The following is a 15571-nucleotide window of genomic DNA, read 5'->3' on the forward strand; positions in this document are numbered from 1 at the left end:
TAGATTAAAGAAAAAGTAGAAAGCTGAGCTGCAGTGATAGAAGGCCAGTTGGCGGTTACTCGGTCTTTAGCTTTGCTGGGGACTGGGCTGGAGGGACGGTTAGACAGAGAAGTGGCGTGAAGCCAGCATCTGAGGTCTGGAAATGTTCTATATCTTGAGCTGGGTGGCTGTTTCATGGGTTGTGTGTGTTGTCATTAAGTGTACACATTTCGTGCACCTTACAACATGTATTTTACTTCAATTTGAAAGAGTCAATAGCACCCAATGCACTTACAATGGAAGCTACCCGCAACGTCACAGGCTAGCTCCTGCCCTCTCTCCTCACCTCATCCTTCATGCCTCTTGTTCTTCATGCTTCTCCACACCTGCTTTCCCGTTTCCCCTCAAACATGCTGCTTTCTACCCGTTACTCCATTTTATTTTCTTCAAAGTCTCTATAAGTAAGTGAGTAAGTAAGTAAAGTTGCTCAGCTGTGTCCGACTCTTTGCAACCCCATGGACTGTAGCCTACCAGGCTCTTCCCTCCATGGGATTCTTCAGGCAAGAGTACTGGAGTGGGTTGCCATTTCCTTCTCCAGGGGATCTTCCCAACCCAGGGATCTATCCTGGGTCTCCCGCATTCCATGCAGACGCTTTAACCTCTGAGCCACCAGGGAAGCCTGGTAAAGTCTCTATAGCATTTGAATAGCATTTGAAATTATTTTATTTGACTACTTATACTCTGCCTTCCTCTCCTAGCAGATCAGCTACATGATGGTGGGGTCATTGTTTTACTAAAGCTTTAGCGCCAGTGTGTACAATAGGGTGATTATGGGACTCAGGTATTTGTGGTATGCATCATGACATGGTCCTCAAATATCTGTAGAAAGTTACATTTCTGAGTGTTCCCAGTATCTTGCTATTCTTAATATTTCAGATAGAAGATAGCTATTGTGGCCATTTTGCAAGTATCCTATATGACTAATGTATTCATTCCTTTACTCTATAAATATTAATGAAATGCTCACTACAAGCAAAGTTGACTTAGCTAGTATCATGCGCTGATACAATGAGGGACAAGAGAGGGAGAATAAAAAATACAGAAGACAGGAGTTGGAATTGAGCGATTATGTCTCAAAGTTGGAAGAATGTCACTGCTTCATGTGAGACTGAAAAGGACAAGTGGGTGGGGACATAGATGAATTTATTGGTAAGGAAGTAGAAAATTTTGAGAGTTCTTACTTAATGGCTTCTATTTCCTCTGAAGTTGGAAGCAACGTCATGTGCTGAAATAGAGAAGGGTAGGAGGGAGCTTAAGACACTGCAGTGGTTTTACATTCTTCCTGCTCAGGGCGCATGTTCTTCAGTGTATCAGCACCTGCCCTGCCTCTCCCAGGGTGAAGGCTGCAGGATGGTGCTGTGGTAAAGTAGGCAGGGAGGGAGCTATGGGTCTTCATACAGTATAGCTGAAATGGAAAGTCAACAATGGAGGTGAAAGGCTATGAGCCAGGAGGAAGGGGGAGATCCATTCAATGACTTTTGTAACATCTAGATCAAGATGGCAGAATGATCACACAGAGAAACTTCTTTCTTCTTCCAAGCGCAGATAAAAACATTTTGAGAAATGTAGACAATGATAAAAAACAACAACAATATGGGGCTTTGGGGAAAGTGGTTAAGTCAGGAGGAAAGTAACATTGTTCTAAATGTCTTGTCCAGGAGGAGGTTGGAGACATGGATTAGTTATTGACTTTGCTCAGTTCAGTTCAGTTCAGTTGCTCAGTCGTGTCTGACTCTTTGCAACCTCATGAATCACAGCACGCCAGTCCTCCCTGTCCATCACCATCTCCCGGAGTTCACTCAGACTCACATCCATCAAGTCCGTGATGCCATCCAGCCATCTCATCCTCGGTCGTCCCCTTCTCCTCCTGCCCCCAATCCCTCCCAGCATCAAAGTCTTTTCCAATGAGTCAACTCTTCGCATGAGGTATCCAAAGTACTGGAGTTTCAGCTTTAGCATCATTCCCTCCAAAGCACACCCAGGGCTGATCTCCTTCAGAATGGACTGGTTGGATCTCCTTGCAGTCCAAGGGACTCTCAAGAGTCTTCAACACCACAGTTTAAAAGCATCAATTCTTCAGCACTCAGCTTTCTTCACAGACCAACTCTCACATCTGTACATGACCACAGGAAAAACCATAGCCTTGACTAGACGGACCTTTGTTGGCAAAGTAATGTCTCTGCTTGTTGCTGCTGCTGCTGCTAAGTTGCTTCAGTCCTGTCTGACTCTGTGCGACCCCATAGACAGCAGCTCACCAGGCTCCCCCGTCCCTGGGATTCTCCAGGCAAGAACACTGGAGTGGGTTGCCATTTCCTTCTCCAATGCGTGAAAGTAAAATATGAAAGTGAGGTCACTGAGTCGTGTGCAACTCTCAGAGACCCCATGGACTGCAGCCTACCAAGCTTCTCCGTCCATGGGATTTTCTAGGCAAGAGTACTGGAAGTGCCAATGAAGTGCCATTGCCTTCTCCGGTCTCTGCTTGTTAGAGAAATATAAATTTAAGTTTGTTAAAACCACTAAGCAATTAGAAATAGGATGTGTAACGTCCACGCTTGTTGAAGAAAAAGAAAAGGAATTAGGAAAACTGGACAATCCAAAAGAACAGAAGGGAAAAAAGAACAGTCTTTAATGAATTCCCTGGTGGTCCAGTGGTTAAGAATTAGCCTGCCAGTGCAGGGGACATGGGTTCAATCGCTGGTCTCGAAAGATTCCACATGCTGCGGGGCAACTAAGCCCAGGCACCACAACTACTGAGTCCGCACTCTGCAACTACTGAGGCTTGCATGCCTAGAGCCTGTGCTCCACAATGAGAAAACCCACTGCAATGAGAAGCCCACACACTGCAACAAAGACCCAACACAGCAAAAAAGAAATAAATGGATTTAAAAAAAAGAAATGGTCTTTATAAAATAGAAACTATAAAATGTCAAAGATAAGTTGATTACTAATCACAATGAAAAAGATTTTAACTCACCTATAAAAAGATGGGACTCTTAGACTGGCTTTTTAAAAAAATCCAGTTATTCCTATGACTTACATACCTCAAAAAAATTACACAGAAAGATTTCAAATAAAGGAATGGGAAAAAGATACATCAGGAAATCAGTACCCTAAAGAAGGCTGCCTTAACAATACTAATATCAGATAAAGTGGATATTAAAGTATTTCTGGGAACAAAGATTTCATACAGATTATGAAACTATTCACCAAGATAGTATAAAAACCATAAATCTGTATGTCCTTAACAACACTGTTTTTATGGAAGGTACTGAAAACTGGCTCATTCAATACTACTTCAACCCTCTGCTTATTGTGGTAAAGAACACATTTCCCAGCCTCCCTTCTCTCTGTGACCAGGCTTCTGCCAACCAGAAATTTGAAAGGTGAAAGGAAATACTTAGTGGCCACAGTGTCCTTCAGGCAGGAAGGGTGATGGAGGGGTTTGGTTCTTCTATGTTGTTGGAAGGGTTCACAAATCCTGGCTTTTCCATTGGCGGGGCCAAGTGTCAGGCAGTGACTGGCTGTGGCGTTTCTATAGGATGCTGGATATTTTTCCTGGCTGTGCTACTCACAGGCTGGGTAACACCCAAGCTTGGTTCCCCAGCCTGGCTGAAATTCTGCAAGCTACCTTGTACCCTGTAATAAGTCCCTTTCTGCTTAAACTGGCTGGATGTGATCCATATATCATCCTAGGGTAGCTTCCCTGGTGGCTCAGTGGTAAAGAATCCGTCTGCAATAAAGAAGATATGAGTTCTGTCCCTGGGTTGGGAAGATTCCCAGGAGGAAGAAATGACAGTCCACTCCAGTATTCCTGCCCAGAAAATCTCATGGACAGAGAAGCCTGGCAGAGGACAGTTGGGAGTCAGTCACCACTGAGCACACGTGCTATGCTAGAGTCCTCCCAGATGGTGTAGTGGCAAAGAATCAGCCTGCCAGTGCATGAGAGGCAGGAGACACAGGTTCGATCCCTGGGTCAGGAAGATCCCCTGGAGAAGGAAGTGGCAACCCACTCCAGTATTCTTGCCTGGAAAATTCCATGGACAAAGGACCCTGGTGGGCTATAGTCTATGATGCATGAATGCTGTGCTGGATCTAAGCCCAAGCATTGCCAGCACTTATGGGCTTCTAACTTTGTTGGGGGAAGTATGGCATTCTGGTAGATTTCCTAGAGCAGGTGACAGCTGTAGTGAGAAGTGTGAGCTGGAATTCACCACTGTGAATGGAGACGAGAGCAGTAGGAGAGCTCAAATGGAGAAGGAAGAGCAAGTGCAAAGTGGAGCCCAGGAGATGTAGCACTCTAGTTAGTTCAAGGTTCTTAATTCAGGATAAGGAGTATGGAGTGAGAAAAAAAAGAGAAAAGAACAGGGTAGCCAGGTCAGGGGAAAGTCACAAACGACCCTGCATGCACATGTGAAGACTGCAACAAAGTTCAAACTAGCTCAGTTGTAGATTCTGGTAATCATTATCTTACTGCTACCTGTCCCCCACCCCGTTGTCCCCCAGGAGAAAGCCTATGTGTGGTAGAAGAGAATTTAGTTAAATAGGAAAAAGTAAAAAATGAGAGGGGAGAAAGAGAAAGAAGTGTGGGGGTTGAGGGAGAAAAAGACAGGAAGGGACAGAGACAAGACAGAGAGACAGACAGACAGAGAGTTCTGGCAAAGACAAATCTTGGGAGTCTGCCTGCCAATGCTGGGTACACAGGTTCAAACCCTGGCCTGGGAAGCTTCTACACGCCACAGGGCAGCTGAGCCCATGCGTGTCCTGAAGCCTGTGATCTGTGATCTGTGAGAAGCCCTCACACAGCAATGAAGACCCAGTGCAGCCCCCAAAATTAAAAAAAAAAAACAAAACAGGACAAATCTTAGGATTCAGGCTCTGGCCTCTTCACAGCTGCCCTAGTTCCTATACCCATTCTGTTATCCAATCAAACACTGACAAATATACCAACTTACAATCAAGTTGCTTATAAGATTCATTTATATATTTTAATAAACATTTCCTCCCCTTCCTCTTATTTTTCTCTTCATTTTTGTTCATTTTGGTTATTATGTAAATTCAATGGGAAATTATGTATTTTTATGTAATAAAATATAGGTAATTTCCAACATGTTAAACACTTAGGAAGAATAACTATAGCTATAATGATCTTAATCAGCTTCATGAGGACTTGATATTAGGAAAACTACAGAAAGTCAAGCAAATGTGCTAAACGAAGATTTGAAAGAGCAGCTGACCAGGTAGAAAGACTGAATTTTATGCAACTGTCAATTTAAAAAATATATATTTGTGTGGTCACACCATAAGTATAAGTATACGCTGCATCCTGTAGCAGGCAGGATCTAGTTCCTTGACCAGGGATTGAACCCAGGCCCCCTGCATTGGGAACATAGAGTCTTAGCCACTGGACCACCAGGAAAGTCCCACAGTTGTTACTTCTTAAACTTACAGTTTTGGTTGCAGTGTGTGGAGGGCGTGGCTGTTAGAGTGCTTCTTCCCTACTCCTTGGTTTACTGTGAGCCGACATTTTCCTGGTCTCTAGTTCCAAACTGTATAAAACTATAATTTGTTGTGATAAAGGTACCATGGAAGCTGCTGTGTGTTGGTTGCTCAGTTGTGTCCGACTCTTTGTGACCCCCTTGAACTGTTGCCCGCCAGGCTCTTCTGTCCATGGAATTCTCAAGGCAAGAATACTGGAGTGGGTAGCTATTCCTTTCTCCAGGGGATCTTCCTGACCCAGGGATCGAACCTGGGTCTCTCACATTGGAGGCAGATTCTTTGTCACTGAGCCATCAGGGAAACCCAAAGGATATGTTGCCTCCCTGTCAGGATTGAACCCTGGTCTCCCGCATGACAGGTGGGGATACTCACCACTACACTAACGAGGATGGCGAAACATAGGCAGCTTCCACTGAGACTTGAGCTCAGATCGCTGGATTCAGAGTCCAGAGTGCGAACCATTATACCATGGAACTTCACACATGATGGAAGAGCATTATTTAATAAGTGATAGTAGAACAACTGGTTACGTACTAAGGAAGGATGTCAATGTAGATCCTTATTTTACATCTAAGACCACACCAAATCCAATATGGATTAAAGAGAGCAGAAAGTGCCAATCACATCAAAAAGACTAAAGGAAAAACATGACTTTGTATTAAGTATCAGTGAAGTGCAAAGGAATTTGGGAGTACTTTCTAAGCTTAAAAGTATTAGAAGAAATGTTTTAAAAGAAGAGATTAAATTCACTTGACCACAGTGATTATAAACTTTCATACTATCTGACTCCTCCAACTAATATATCCTTAACTTAGGGAAAATCTTGCATCCATATGAAAGACAACATATTACAGTTGACCCCTACTCCTCATACATGTTGTTCAAAGGCCAACTATATTATACAAAATGGTCATGCAAATAAAGCAAAATCAGTAGAAACACAATTTCTGAGCACCTAGCGCTGGTCAAGTCTATGCTGGAGAGTTTGCAAACATCCAGTTAAGGTGGACATCCCCAACTGGTCCAGGAAGAACCTGAGGGTCAGAGGTGTGAAAGTTTTTGCCTATGTCACTCGCCTCAGGAGCCATAAGTTGTTTTTGACCTGTCAGTCTTCTGATCCATCCGAGCTCCTCCCAGTCAGGCTTACATTCACACCTTGATTTATTTCAAGATCATGGCCCAGGCCCAGGAGATGGAGAGTCTCAGGTATTGAAGGTGTGGTCCCATTCATTGCTCTTGCCAAGGGATCAGGTTTAGGAATGAACAAGTGCTAGATTCTGGCAATTAAGTTGAGAGGGAGAAATCTTCTAACAAGCGTTTGGGAAATAATTTCTCACTTATATTAGATAGTGCCTTTGTCTTTTTCACTCTACCATTTTGTATTCCTACCAGGATTATCTGAAAATTTAATCTGTTGTTCCATACCTTTGCTGGGCCTTGGTATCGCCAATTTACTGTTTGCTTTTTTGTTTCTTGTATTTTAGCAAATCTAATAGATGTTGGTGATGGACAGGGAGGCCTGGCATGCTGTGATTCATGGGGTCGCAAAGAGTTGGACACGACTGAGTGACTGAACTGAACTGAACTGAATAGATGTGTAGTAGTATTTTGCTGTGATTTTAATTTGTATTTCTCTGAATACTGAAAAACCAAACAAACAATACCTAATGCAATAAATATCCTAAAGAACAATTTTTGTGAATTTAAATGTATTGATCTTTTTACTTACTAATTTCCTTTTTTTTTGTTTAAAATTACAAAATTCTTCCCCAAAGAGAAATCAGAAGAAAATTCAGCTACATTTTAAGGGTTGTGAATGGATGTGGTACCTAGAGATGCTATAGACATCTCATGATCATTAAAGGTGGGGCAGAGCCAAGTCTTTGCAGGGGAAAAGGTCAATCCTAATCATACTCGCCCTACCACCCCAACCAGAGGCTCTATTTGGGACTCTATCATAGGGGAGATAGTACATTTCCTTCTTATTTAGTACCATTGAGCTTGGGTCTTCCATTGCTTATCAAACCTTGTAACATTTGGCAAGATATTACATCAGTGCATAAGAAAAGCATCAAAGTGTCATCACAGGGAAACATCTATTCCCTAGCCTTCCTCCCAAAATATTTTCAGCTGCATATTACATTTGAGGTATCTGTTGGGGACTTGGGCTGGTGGCACACTCAGTGAGTGGAAGCACTGAGATTTGAAACCATACATACAATTCTAAATTAGAATATATATAGCCTATTAACACAGAGAAAAAAAGGTTTAACCTCATAAGGAAGCAAAGAAAAGTAGACTAAACAAGAATGAGACTCCATTTTTTAAAACTGTTACATGATTCAAAAAAGATTTAATGGTAAGTATTGTCATACTTATCCGGCATTTAAGAAGGTAAATTTATCACATCTCAAAAATAGCAGCAGCAACCACCATTTATTGAGTACTTACTATATAACAGATACTATACAAAACAATGGAGAAGGCAATGGCACTCCACTCCAGTACTCTTGCCTGGAAAATCCCATGGTTGGAGGAGCCTGGTAGGCTGCAGTCCATGGGGTCGCTAAGAGTCGGACATGACTGAGCGACTTCACTTTCACTTTTCACTTTCTGGCATTGGAGAAGGAAATGGCAACCCACTCCAGTGTTCTTGCCTGGAGAATCCCAGGGATCGGGGAGCCTGGTGGGCTGCCATCTATGGGGTCGCACAGAGTCGGACACGACTGAAGCGACTTAGCAGCAGCAGCAGCAGCTTAGCAGCATACAAAACAAGCAAAGTTGATTTAACCCTTAAAACAAGCTAATAAAATAGATATCATTATTTTCAGTTTAAAAATAAGGCTTAGGACTTTCCTGGTGGTACAGTGGTTGAGAATCTGCCTGCCAATGCAGGGTACACGGGTTCAATCCCTGGTCTGGGAGATTTCACATGACGCAGAACAACTAGGCCAGTTCCCCACAGTTACTGAGCCTGTGCTCTAGAGCCTGGGAGCCACAGCTTCTGAGCCAGCGTGCTGCAACTACTGAGCCTGTGTGCCTAAAGCCTCTGCTCTGCAACAAGAGAAGCTACCTCAATAAGAAGCCTGAACATCGCAACTAGAGAGTAGCCCCTGCTCGTCATAACTAGTGAAAACCCACAAAGTAGGGAAAACTGAGCACAACCAAAACTAAAATTAAACAAAAATAAAGATAAGGTTTAGAGAGACCTCCTGGCCCTGCTGAGTTCTCACACCACAAAAGGTTGTTCTTTGCAGCCCCATCACTTTACAAAGTGAACAAACATGTGCCAAGGGGACTAGCGAAATAGGGACACCAAAAAAGAGGGGAAATGAAGAGTTTGAAGTCTGACATTCAAAAAAAGAAAACCGTTAAGTAGTCATCACAGGGAAACATCTATTTCTTAGCCTTCCTTCCAGCATATTTCCAGCTGAATATTGCATTTATTTTGAGTTACGTATTGGGGAATTGGGCTGGCTGCACATTCACCATTGGCAAGGCCCTTTAATGGTCTCATTCCAGCCCATGATGTCAAGATTCAACCCATAACTGACTCTAAAGCCTGTGCTTACAATAAAGACTACTGGGAACTCTGAAAGCAATTTAGCAAATTAAATCAATAGCCTCAAGAACATCTGTATTTCTTAATCTGTTAAATTAAATATTGTGTTTTGACACACACACAAAATATTGTGAAAAATTGTAAAAGCATTAAGAATAAATGTGATAGAGTTTTTAATAATAATAAAAACTAGAAATTAATACAAATGTTTAACCATAGGGGAGTTGCTAATTATATAACTATTACAAATAATCTTTATGAGGATTTAAAAGTGGGAACTGATTGTATTATATCAAGTGTAGGAAAAAAACAATGCATAAGAGTATTTATAAAATTATTCAGAACTGTCACAAAGAAAATTTTAAAGGAGCAGAAAAAAGATGGAGAAGAAACACACTTAAAAATGTTAACAGAGACTAGATCCCTGTATAACGGATTTTTCTCTGATTTCTTGTATTTTCTGTAATGAGAATGTTCTCCGAGGAGTACTACTTTTAGAGCAGAAATAATCCTAATAATCTTTATTTTCAAAAAGGTGTAAAGGGGGCTTCTTATGGCCCACTGTTTAATAATCTGCCTTGCAATGCAAGGGACACTGGTTCGATCCCTGGTCTGGGAAGATATCACATGCTGCAGAGCAACTAAGCCCACGCACCACACCTCCTGAGCCTACATGCCCCAGCCACTGGGCCCAAGTACCCTAGAGCCTGTGCTCTGCCACAAGGGAAGCCTCTGCCATGAGAAGCCCAGGCACCGCAACTGGAGAAAGCCTGGGTGCAGCAGCAAAGACCCACCACAGCCAAACAATCAATAAGTCAGTCTTTTTTCTAAAAAAAAGTTGCAAATGTTTTTATTTAGATAGTAAAAATTACTGAGGGGTGGAAAGGATTCACATGAAGACACTGTAATTGTGATTCCTCAGTGCTCAGGGGAAAGGCTGGGAGGGGACGCCCGTAGCTGTCCTTACTCACAGTTTTTCAGAACTTGATGTCAAATATTTTGCCCCACTGTCAGCTCATGTTATTCAAAATCTGGTTCAGAAATCACGGCCATAGGAGACTTATTCAAAACTTATATACATACAAAGTACCTAGGTAGATTACCTATGTTTCTAAATCACTAATCCCAGAAATATCTAGGGAGGTACAGGACTTTCTGAAGCTTGAGTAGGAAACAAAAATACTATCCAAAATCGACAAAGCTTGTTATTATAATTTATTAACAGTCACTCCTTTCTGGAAACACTCTCTTGTGTCTATATCACCCAACGACCCCTCATAGTTTTCCACCCATCCTCTCTGGCTGGCTCTTCTCTCGCCTCTGATGCTCTTCACTTTGTACTTCTCCAAAATCTACCTGCTCACCTCGTCTGTCCCAGGCACTCCGCTCCTCTCTCTGTATCTTGCCTGGACAATCTCATCTACTCTACCAGCTCCTGCTGCCCTCCGAATAGTAGTCACCTTCCAGTAGCCCCTAAAGCTCATATTAATAACTTAGAAATAGGTTTCATATAAACATTTTCATTAACCTTTATTTTTGAATTACAGATTACTCTCAGAAACAGTTATTAAAGGACAGTGTATAAAACAATATGTCACATTTGAATGACTGTTTCCACCCAGTAATTCATTGATTGTCTGATTGCTGATGTTTCAGAGTGAGGGTGACTAGCGCATTGCTTTCAATGTGCTTCCTCTGAAGTTAGTTCACCGTAATGGTAGCCATTGTCAAGTCAACACAGTACTTTAAAAAATTCACTTGAGAAAGCCTTCTGTTGAAGAAGGCACTTAGGGTACAGCCACGCCATGGCACACCTGCTGGCCACGCCTAGTGAGGGACCAGACCTGCTAAGTAAAATGGCTATTCCTGGAATGAATTTGTGTATAAATGGAAAATATGATAACCCCCAAATCATCCTTCCTAAGCAAATTCCACCTTTCCTTGTAAATGGTTTACATCGGTTCTGAGTCTCATTGCTTTGCATTGTCTGAGAATCAAGGCATTTGTGCTTTCATCCCATCAAAAGATTGATGATAAGGTACATCAGCCACTTCCCCTTCCTTGTTCCCTCCCTCAGAGGTTGCCTTGAACTCTCTCTCTTTTTTTTTTTTCTGTTTGCCTGCACCACGAAGCATGTGGGACCTAACTCCTTTGCAGTGGAAGTGCAGAGTCTTTACTAGACCGCCAGAGAATTCTACCCTGCCACCCCTACCCCAGACTCTTTAAGGTGATTCTCTCACAACTGCATAAGCTCAGCTCAGTGTTGTCCTGTCCTGCACACCCTGCCTTTGTTGTGCTTGTTCAGTTGGTAGCAAGTCATTTCAGCTCAACAAATATTTTGGGTGTCAACTATGTATGAAGAGCTATGCCAGGTACTGTAGAGCGCGAGACAAATGGAACAAGAATCTTCTGAAGTAAATCAATTCTGACCCCTTCCTGTAGTTTGCAGGCCTGAAGTAGCTGTCAGCCACTATCCTCAGCTCAGTGGCTTTGTGGCTGGTGCTCAGGGTCAAAACCAGTTGGGGGCTGCTGCTGCTGCTAAGTCGCTTCAGTCGTGTCTGACTCTGTGTGACCCCACAGAAGGCAGCCCACCAGGCTCCCCCGTCCCTGGGATTCTCCAGGCAAGAGTACTGGAGTGGGCTAGTGCTGCTTATTTTCTTCTCTATAGCAATCTTCATTGCAAACTTCAACTTAGTACAAACTTAGGTGTAAAAAAACCCAAATTCAGAATTAGATATTTCAAATTCTCCCCAGCTATTCTGTCCTCTGGAGAAGGAAATGGCAACTCACTCTAGTATTCTTGCCTAGAGAATCCCACGGACAGAGGAGCCTGGCAGGCTCTAGTCCATGGGGTCACAAGAGTCGGACACGACTTAGTGACTAAACCACCACCACCATTCTGTCCTCATTTTGTACTGTGTGTTAGTCTCTCAGTCGTGTCCGACTCTGCTATGCACTCAGCCAGGCTTCTCTGTCCATGAAATTCTCTAAGCAAGCATACTGGCGCGGGTTGCCTTTTTCTTCTCTAGGGGATCTTCCTGACCCAGTGATCAAACCTGGGTCTCCCACACCTTGGACAGATTCTTTACCATCTGAGCCACCTATTGGGGTATAGCCAATTAACAATGTTGTGATAGTTTCAGATGAGCAACAGAGGGACTCAGTCATACATACACATGGACCCACTCTCCCCTAAACTCCCCTCCAATCCAGGCTGCCACGTAACATTGCAGAGTTCCATGTGTGATTTAGGCAGTCCAAGATCCCTATGGAAATCATCCTCTATGCATTGGTCGTCTTATTCCCATTTCTGATATAAATGATAAAGAAAAAAAACATCAGAAACGGAAGGATGGGTGGTGTCTTCAGAATCTTGTAGCTTTTTATCTATCAGTGCAAGATATTACTGTGAAGTTTTGCCTGGAGAAATTGTGGAAATATCCAGACATAAAGTCCAAACTCTTGATATTATACCAAGGTCTGAAGGAAACATAATGGCTTTCTGTATCTTTGAATATGCTTATTTTGCAAGACCAGATAGTATATTTGAAGACCAGATGGTTTACACAGTAAGATATCGTTGTGGTCAGCAGCTGGCCATTGAAGGCCCCGTGGATGCAGATTTGGTTAGCACTGTCTCAGAATCTGCTACACCTGCTGCTCTTGGTTATGCAACAAAGTGTGGGCTTCCATACGTGGAGGTGCTATGTAAAAACCGGTATGTAGGAAGAACATTCATTCAGCCAAACATGAGGTTAAGACAACTTGGTGTTGTGAAAAAATTTGGAGTACTGTCAGACAACTTTAAAGGAAAAAGAATTGTTCTTGTAGATGATTCAGTTGTGAGAGGCAATACCATCTCAAGTTGACCCATTACCAAGTTCCTCAAAGAATCTGGTGCCAAAGAGGTACATATTCGTGTAACTTCACCACCAATTAGATATCCATGCTTCATGGGAATAAACATACCAACATAAGAAGAGCTTATTGCCAATAAACCAGAATTTGAGCATATTTCAGATTATCTAGGAGCAAACAGTGTTGTATATCTGTCAGTAGAAGGACTGGTTTCATCTATACAAGAAGGAATAACACTGAAAAAACAGAGAGTGAAAAAGCAAGACATTATGGTTCAAGAAAATGGGAATGGTCTGGAATGTTTTGAAAACAATGGTCATTGTACAAAGGAAGATATTTTGATTCAAGAAAATGAGAATGGTCTGGAATGTTTTGAAAAGAATGATCATTGTACAGCTTGTCTGACTGAAAATACCCTGTGGAATTGGAATGGTAGCTGCTAGGGGCAGACATCATGTTTCAGGACACAAAAGTTGGTGAGGAAGTTGTAGCGGTCACACCTTCTTTTACTGTTACTCAGTTGGTACAGTGTGAAATGCCGCATGCTTGTAAGTTCTGAGATTTTTTTTTTCTGAAAAGGATACCAAATTGCTATGATTTATTTAGTAATCCTGGATAAACACTTTGGTATTATGTAGGGACTTAGATGATCCTTTCAGTTTTATTCAGTACTGTTATTTTTTAGAGATCATGTACATTTCAGATCATCAGCAGTAATGTAGCAGATAGGTGAATTTCTGTTTTAGAGAGGATTGCCAGGTATTATACTCTCACAGGTTCTTAGGAAATTTTGTGGAATTTTTAAGAGTTACTGAAATTCATTTGTTTATGGAATATTTTCATGGAGAAGGAAATGGCAACCCACTCCAGTGTTCTTGCCTGGAGAATCCCAGGGACGGGGGAGCCTGGTGGGCTGCCGTCTATGGGGTCGCACAGAGTCGGACATGACTGAAGTGACTTAGCTTAGCTTATGTGCTAAACAGTAGGCCCTTGTTGATTATCCATTTTAAATATGGCAGTGTGCACAAGTCGATCCCAAACTCCCTAACTATCCCTTCTTCCCATCCTTGCCCCTGGTAATCATAAGCTCATTCTTAAACTCTGTGAGTCTCTCTCTGTTTTGTATGTAAGTCCATTTATATCAGGTCTTTTTAGATTCCACATGTAAAGGATCTGACTTCAAGTTTTAAATATCCTTCTTTCTTAGATCAAATACTCTGCCCACTCTCCTTTTCCATCTAGCAGCCTCCTCAGGCTTGATGACTTAAGTATCTCTATAAACCATTACTTTCACTGGACAATTGGCTTTCTGTGGAACTAAGTGAAAAGGATTGAGACAACACCAAGATCATAACCAGCCTATTGTTGCTTCCTCTTTTATGGCAGTTTACACAGCTTCATGATCACTGTTATTATTCTCCATGTTTATGAAACACTGGCACTGGTTTTAGCCTTTAGACCTCTTTTTCCCCTTCCAAATTGCAAACAAAACAGAGCAGACATTACTCTGCATTCATTACAAAGAGCCTTGCTTTTTCCTCTGTGAATTTCATACTTAATGCCCTGTGAGAGGCCCTTATTAATAATAAGTGCACAGAGCCCTTGCCTTGCGTTGGAGAGTGCAGAGGTTTGCGGAGAGCAGAGGCGGCCTGATCTGAGCTGTGAAGGCCCCCTACCCCATCACAGCAGCGCCATCTGCAGCGTGTGGCTGGACTGTCTCCAAGAACTCCCTGCCTCCTTTAGAACTTCTATGGCCCTGCTTTTGGAAAGCATACTCATTCCGTATGCAAAAGCTTGGATACATATGCACACCAACAGCCCGTATGCATGCAAAATGTGCAGATGGGCAAAGGAAAATAAAGCCAGGGGTTTGGCACAAAGACAAATTATTAACCTTGGAAATTCCTAAAAGCCGCATAGGAGCCTTGTGGAAAAACAGCCTCTCTTAGAATCAGTAATTGGAACTTAAGATTTCAGAAACTGTAGTTTAAGAGGAAGTGTAAGAAAAACAGATCATGCAGCTTTTTTTTTTTTTTTGCATTGCTCTCTTTGAACACAAACACCTAAAAATTCACAAAATTTCAGTCAGGGGAAAGGTCACCGAAGCCGATCTTTTTTCCACAACTACTGACACACATAAATCACACATCCTTAGCAGATATGGTGCAAGAGAACCAGACAATAAGTTTCCTTAAACAAACTAACAGCTGCATGGTTCTTTTTAGGAAGGGAAAGTGGGTGGAACTGGGGCTAAGTACTATACAGTAACTTCAAATACATTTTCAAATATTTAATGTGCCCATCACATTTAAAAAGACACAATAGACCTTGCAACAGGTATAACAAAGCTTCGTATTGCTTATTTCAGACTAGTTTATAGAATTAAAATGCTCAGATTTTCAGACCATACTTAGGTCTAAGGGTTTCAGAATTACCTAGTATCTTTTTTTCTTCCCTTTCTTTTTTAAATTGAGATATAATTGATATATAACACTGTATTAATTATAGGTAATTTATGTCATATTGGAAAATGATGACCACAGTAAATTTAGTTAACATCCATCACCCCACATAGTAACTATTTGTTTTCTTGTGATAAGAAATTTTAAGATCTAC

The 15571-nt window shown here is 42.0% G+C and overlaps 1 protein-coding gene and 1 pseudogene across 1 annotated transcript in view; one reads left to right on the top strand and one right to left on the bottom strand.

Annotated features, from left to right (window-relative positions):
- TIPARP (TCDD inducible poly(ADP-ribose) polymerase) overlaps positions 1-15571 on the bottom strand; it is a 143207-nt gene that overhangs the window by 117791 nt on the left and 9845 nt on the right. The window lies entirely within an intron of this gene.
- On the top strand, positions 6710-13425 carry LOC114112780 (amidophosphoribosyltransferase-like; annotated as a pseudogene).

This window comes from Ovis aries, chromosome 1 (genome assembly GCF_016772045.2).
Source record: "Ovis aries strain OAR_USU_Benz2616 breed Rambouillet chromosome 1, ARS-UI_Ramb_v3.0, whole genome shotgun sequence".
Taxonomy (NCBI): Eukaryota; Metazoa; Chordata; class Mammalia; order Artiodactyla; family Bovidae; genus Ovis; species Ovis aries.